Genomic DNA, 7,600 nt, shown 5'->3' with positions numbered 1-7,600 from the left:
CCCCTTCTGAGGGAATTTTTATTGTTGGTTATTGTTTTTGACACTTTACACGCACTATATGTAAATTCCCACGACTTTATGTCGTATCGTCCTTTGTTTTTTTGCGTACAGCCCTTGTGGCTAATAAATAAAGAATTATCATTATTTTCCATACGCACTCTCTCTTTCTCTTTCTCTCTCACTCTCACTCTCTCCCCCCCCCCCCACACACACACACTAACACACTCACGAACCTCACACACGCACACTCACGCATCCACACACACACTCACTCACGCACCCACCCATACACAGTTTCACACACACACACGTTCACCCCTCACTCACCCACTCGCACTCACCCACTCACACTCACCCCCTCGCACTCACCCACTCACACTCACCCCCTCACACTCACCCCCTCACACTCATCCCCTCACACTCACCCCCTCGCACTCACCCCCCTCACACTCACCCCTCACACTCACCTCCTCACACTCACCCCTCACACTCACCCCTCACACTCACGCCCTCACACTCACCCCCTCACACTCACGCCCTCACACTCACCCCCTCACACTCACCCCCTCACACTCACCCCCTCACACTCACCCCCTCACACTCACACTCACCCTCTCACACTCACCCCCTCACACTCACCCCCTCACGCTCACCTCCTCACACTCACATCCTCACACCTACACTCACCCCCTCACACTCACCTCCTCGCACTCACACTCACCCCCTCACACTCACCCCCTCGCACTCACCCACACACATTCACACTCAACCCCTCACACTCACCCCCCTCACACTCACCCCCCTCACACTCACCCACACACTCACACTCACCCCTCACACTCACCCCCTCACACTCACCCCCACAACTCTCCCTCACACACTCACACTCACCCCCTCACACTCACTCCCCCCTCACACTCACCCCTCACACTCACCCGCTCACACTCACCCCCACTCCTACATTATCATTCCCTAGTTCCTTCATCTCCTGCGCTTTTCTTCCAATTAATTCCAATATCTATTGATGCTTCGAATCCCTTAGAAAGGCTTTCCTTTAATTCTCCAACTTTCGTTTACTAATCTTGTTTCTCGACCCTTCTTTCATATATTCTAAACACACGCGCACGCGCGCGCTATCTCTTCCTCTCCCACAATGTCTCGTACATTTTATAGTCGGGAAATTGAGAAATTTCCCATTTATTCAAGGATTTTCGTTACAAAGATCGCTTCAATTTGAATGTGTTTTGTGCGTGTGTGACAGAACGTGCGTGTTTTTGTATGTGAGAGTGTGTGTGCTCGCGCGTGTGTGTTTGTGGGTGTGTCTGTGCAAATAGAAAGTGAAAGTCGTTTAACTAAACGGCATGTGTGAGTTAATGTTCGTAGGAGTACAAGTGTGTGTATGAGTGAGACTATGTGAATGTGCATGCGTTTGTGTGCGCATGTGCGTGTGTGTGTAAGAGAGAGAGAGATAGTGTGTGTGAGAGAGTGTGTGTTTGAGAGAGAGTGTATGTGTGGGAAAGAGAGTGTGTGTATGTGTATGTGTGTGTGAGAGAGAGTGTGTGTGAGAGATAGTGTGTGTGAGAGAGATAGTGTGTGCGAGAGAGAGAGAGTGTGTATGTGTGTGTGTATATGTGTGTGAGAGAGAGTGTATGTAAGAGAGAGTTTGTATGTGTGTGTGTATGTGTGTGTGTGTGAAAGAGAGAGAGAGAGAGAGTGTGTGTGTGTGTGTGTGTGATTTCACTGTTGTGGAATACGACCGAGTTTTGGAAAAGGTGTCAAAGTTTCTGTCGAAGGGGCTAAGTAGTGATGGCCAGAAAACCAAATTCGTATCAGTGTCTCCTCGATCTATAATATCCGATGTGTTCCACAAGTCGATCGATTTCGATTTATGCTCTTCTTATTTCTTTATTGCCCACAAGGGGCTAAACTTAGAGGGGACAAACAAGGACAGACAAAGGGATTAAGTCGATTACATCGATCCCACTGCGTAACTGGTACTTAATTTATCGACCCGGAAAGGATGAAAAGCAAAGTCGACCTCGGCGGAATTTGAACTCAGAACGTAACGGCAGACGAAATGCCACTTGGCATTTCGCCCGGCGTGCTAACGTTTCTGCCAGCTCTGCCTCCTTTATGCTCTTCTTGGTCTACTGATACCTGTATGTCTATACTCTCTTTTACTCTCTTTTACTTGTTTCAGTCATTTGACTGCGGCCGTGCTGGAGCACCGCCTTTAGTCGAGCAAATCGCCCCCAGGACTTATTCTTTGTATGCCTGGTACTTATTCTATCGGTGTCTTTTGCCGAACCGCTAAGTTACGGGGACGTAAACACACCAGCATCGGTTGTCAAGCGATGTTGGTGGGGGGGGGGACAAACACACACACACATATATATATATATATACATATATACGACGGGCTTCTTTCAGATCTAATCGACTCCCTCCCCCCCCCCCCACAAAAAAAAATTCGGGCCTTGTGACTAGAGTAGAAAAGAATCGTTAGCACGCCGAGCGAAATACTTAGCGGTATTTCGTCTGCCGCTATGTTCTGAATTCAAATTCCGCCGAGGTCGACTTTGCCTTTTATCCTTTAGGGGTCGATAAATTAAGTACCAGTAAAACATTGGAGTCGATTAAATCGATTAGTACCTTCCGCCAAAAATTTCAGGCTTTGTTCCTATAATAGAAAGGATTATGCAATGAAACGTATCGCTCACTCCATTCTCTTTGTTAATCTATAATATAAATTGAAGTTGGCCGACCGTTATATTCTTTCTTGTATCTATATAGACTCTACAGATATTCACTGATTTCCAGATGTCTCTTCAGTAATACAATTAATATTTCCTGTAAAATCGCGTCTGATAGCCAATGCCCGAAACTACGAATTGAATTTTTACACCCACACGCACGCATATGCACACACACACACACACACACACACACACACACACACAATACACACATACACGTATGCATATATAACTATATTATAAAAATGTCTTTCATAATTTCTTCATGTCGTTACTATGTAATCTGAGCGATAGTTATTATTTTTTTCAGCAGGTCAAAGACCACAATACCAGATACCTATTCGGGTCGATATAATCATGGATATCTCGCTCTCAGAAGTTTTCGATATTGTGAATTACAGACATCTAACTTCGGCTCAGATAGTTGTAGTACTTGTTTAAACAGGCATTGTCTATTTAGGACTACAACAGACAAGAAGTCCTACCTTCCATTTTTGTTTTGTGTTTTTTGTTTGTTTGTTTGTTTTTTCCAAACTTGACTGTCTGTGAATTGAAAGAGATTTAGCTTCTATTTTCAACAGATTGAGCACATCTTCCTTGGGTTTAATATCCTTGGTTTGGGCGGGAAGTGCGTGAACATGCAGTGCACCTGCATGGATTGGTGCACGTGCACCAGCCAACCACAGCGTCTATACGGGTGGAAATGCGTAATGTATTATATGTGTGTGTGTATGAATTTGCACCCACCCACGCACACACAAACGCTCCTTCTTTCCTGTTTTCTTGCACGCGCGCGCTCGCACACACACACATACGCACACACACACACACACACATCGCGTGTGTATGTGAATATACGTTTATCTGTGTAACTATTAATACATATGTGTGTGTACGTTTCCGGGTCGACAGAAACCGTGTGAGTGGATGTGGTTGACGGAAACTGAAAGAAGCTCGTTGTATGTATGTATGTATGTATGTATGTATGCGCGTGCGTGTGTGTGTCTGTGTGTGTGTGTGTCTGAGGATGTCCCCTACTACCGTTTGACAACCGGTGTTGTTGTGTTTACATTCCTGTAAACTAGCGATTCGGCAAAAGAGACCGATAGAATAAGTACCAGGCTTTAAAAGAAAATGAGTTTCATTTCATTAAAATTTCTTCAAAGCGGTTGCCCCAGCATGGCCGCTGTCTAATGATTGCAGCAAGAAAAAGAATAAGTGAATACAAGCATATGTTTGCGAATATATGTGTACGTATGTATATATATATATATATGTATATATATATATATATATATATATATATATACATACGTGTGTGTGTGTGTGTGTGTGTGTGTGTGTGTGTGTGTGTGTGTGTGTGTATGGAAGATCCTGGAATTTCTAGCTCTCAACTTGGGGATTGAGAGCTATTTGGACTCACAAAGGCAAAACAAGAAGAAAAAAACAACGAAACTAATCAGTCTTAGTTAATCATACACGCGTTTCTGGATCAGTATGATATTCTAGTTTGCAAATTTGGACTGACTGACTGGCCTATGTAAGTTCGGAGGTGCTGTTCATATTGTGCTGATGCATGATGTCGCTTGGTTGAGCATGCATGGTTGCCAGCATCTTCAAATTTGCAAACTAGAATATCATACTGATGAGGAAATGAAGGTTTTCACCATTCTAATCCAGAAACGCGTCTATGATTAACTAAGACTGGTTAGTTTCGTTGTTTTTTCTCCTTGTTTTGTCTTTGTGAGTTTCAAGTATTGCTATCTGTTGGAGTTTTAGCTCTTTAGCTGCTATTTCTGAACTTCGGTATGTGGTGAAGCAACTGTTGCTGATCCTTTAATTATGTTTATAAATTTATAAGAACTTTTAAATAAGTTCTTTACCGATAATGGTGTTTACATACCGAAGTACTTGGTAAAAATTATTAATTATTAATTTATTAATAAATTAATAATCCTTTACCCTTTTATTTGTAATATATATACATATATATATACATACATACATACATACATACATACATACACACACACACACACACACACACACACACACACACACATATATATATATATATATATATATATATATATATATATATATATATACTATGTATGTATGTATGTATACATGCTTTTATATTTTTAATCGGCAAAAATTACAAAAAGAAACAGAAAAAAGAAAAAACGAATAAAACTAAAATATATTTAAAAATGGAAAGTATATATTCCTATTTATCAAGTTCTCTTTCTCCTGTTATCATATATAACGACTAAACTCGAGGCAATCCAACGCCACTACACCAAGAAGATTACCTCCAGACAGAATACTAGGAGAGGTTAAAAGAACTGAGGCTCTACTCCCTGGGGAGAAGAAGACGCATGCGCGCGCACGTGTATATGTGTGTGTGTGCGCGCGCGTATATTCGTGTATGTAAATGTGCATTTGCATGTATGAATATACCAATTTAAGTATGTAAATAAATTAATTAATTAATATAAATGCTCTATGTTTAAATATATGAATATATATTTAAACATATATGTATGCCTAGATATGTCTTTGTCGCAGTTTTTATTCATTTTTTTTTATATTTATTTATTTTATTCGTCAAAGGAAAATTTTTGAAAATAAGGAATTACTCAAAGATAAGAATTAATGGTTGTATTAAGATATGACGTCATTGCGCCCTGCACCTGACAAGGCAACAGATAAATATAGAACCCAATGAGTGAAGTTCTAGTGGGTCGCTTCATCTGCTAAAAATAGCAACCAAATCTCCTTCAGGGTCTACTTTACAGTATTAGGAAAGGATCTGAACAGTGTATGTAATGGTGTAAGTTTAGACATACTTTAACGGATAATAAGTCGGATGGTTACCGGGTGAGGGCCTTGGAAAAAGCATTCCATTAAATGGGACCAGCGTTGGATCAACCATTAAGCAAAAAAAGTACGTGCTTAGGGCATCAAGTGAAGTGGCGGTGGGAGGCACCATAGAAACGGTAAATGGATTACGGCACAAAAGAAATCACGTTAAACTTGTGAAAATAATATTCTTTTCTAGGCAAAAGGCCCGAAATTTTGGGAGAAGGGGTCACTTTCGTATGTCTACTTCTGTATCGCCTGTTATCTATGTATTGTTTGCTCTCGGTCCAATACCCTCCGCAACATTCGCGGGCACCGCCAGCAAGGGAAGCATCTCAGTCTTATCATTAATGATGCGAGACTGAGTTATACCATCTGGTTGATAACTGATGAAGAATCAGGGACGTTCTGTGTCTGTTTTTCGTCCGTTTGTGCACTCAATATACGCTTTTCCGTTCGTCTGTGCATTTACTATACATTTTTTCACACACACACACACACACACACACACACACACACACACATACACACACACACACGCGCACACACACACACACACCACACACACACACACACACGCGCGCGCACACACACACACACCACACACACACACATATATATACACACACATACATACAGACACACATATACATGCAAACGTATATATACATATATATTAAATATATTTATACACACACATACACACAGACGCAGATAGATAAATAGATAGATAGATAGATAGATAGATAGATAGATAGATAGGTAGGTAGGTAGGTAGGTAGGTAGGTAGGTAGGTAGATAGATAGATAGATAGGTAGATAGATAGATAGATAGATAGATATTGTTATGGATCTATATTTACACACGTATGCAAATACGTATGATATATAGCACACACACACACACACACACACACACACACACACACACACACACATACACACACATTACCTTTCTGCTTTCCATAATAAAAATGCCGGACTGATAAAAGAGAGGATTGGGCAGCTGTCTTTACAAAGTTCAAAAATTTTTCCAAAATATAAATTTCCTTTTATATATATATTTCGTTTTCCTTAATCAATTTACACTTGCCAATTTTAATTAGTTAATTACGTCACTCAAACTCAGCTCAGCTTTCTGTCTCTGTAATTCCTTTTCTTATTGTTTATATCATTGTTTCATTAATGTTTTTTTTTTTTTACATTTTTGTTTTACGTTTGTTTCTTGGTATTTCTTTTCTGTTCGTATGTAATAGACGCGGGCGTGGCCGTGTGGTAAGAAGCTTTCTTCCTAAACGTGTCGTCTCAGGTTCAGTCCAACTATGCGGTATCTTGGCAAGTTACTTCTACTATAGCCCCGGGCCGACCACAGCGTTGCGAGTGGATTTGGTAGACGGAAACTGAAAGAAGCCCGTCGTATTTATCTGTATGTGTGTGTATTTGTCCTTCGCCACCGCTTGCCAACTGTTGTTGGTTTGTTTGCGTCCTCGTAAAATGCGGTTCGCTAAAACGACAGTGATATAATACGTAGCAGGCTTAGAAATACATCGCTGCCTAGAGTAGAAATAAAAAGCAAAAATTATATTTTGTTCAGAAAGCGGCTACCTGGCAGAATCATTAGCCGGTCGGACAAAAACGCTTAGCAGCATTTCTTCCGGGTCTTAACATTCCGTGTTCAAATTCCTCTGCGGTCGACTTTACATTTACTCTTTTACTTGTTTCAGTCATTTGACTGCGGCCATGCTGGAGCACCGCCTTTAGTCGAGCAAATCGACCCCGGGACTTATTCTTTGTAAGCCTAGTACTTATTCTATCGGTCTCTTTTTGCCGAACCGCTAAGTTACGGGGACGTAAACACACCAGCATCGGTTGTCAAGCGATGTTGGGGGGACAAACACAGACGCACAGACACACACACACACACACACACACACACACACACACACACATATATATATATATATATATATATATATATAT

At 41.2% G+C, this 7,600-nt stretch overlaps 1 pseudogene; it reads left to right on the top strand.

Annotated features, from left to right (window-relative positions):
• Window positions 1-244: 244 nt before the first annotated feature.
• LOC149131238 (uncharacterized) lies at window positions 245-1,025 on the top strand (annotated as a pseudogene).
• The last annotated feature ends 6,575 nt before the right edge of the window (window positions 1,026-7,600 follow it).

This window comes from Octopus bimaculoides, chromosome 24 (assembly GCF_046866305.1).
Source record: "Octopus bimaculoides isolate indiv1 chromosome 24, ASM4686630v1, whole genome shotgun sequence".
Classification (NCBI taxonomy): Eukaryota; Metazoa; Mollusca; class Cephalopoda; order Octopoda; family Octopodidae; genus Octopus; species Octopus bimaculoides.
This window is presented reverse-complemented; position numbering and strand designations above follow the sequence as displayed.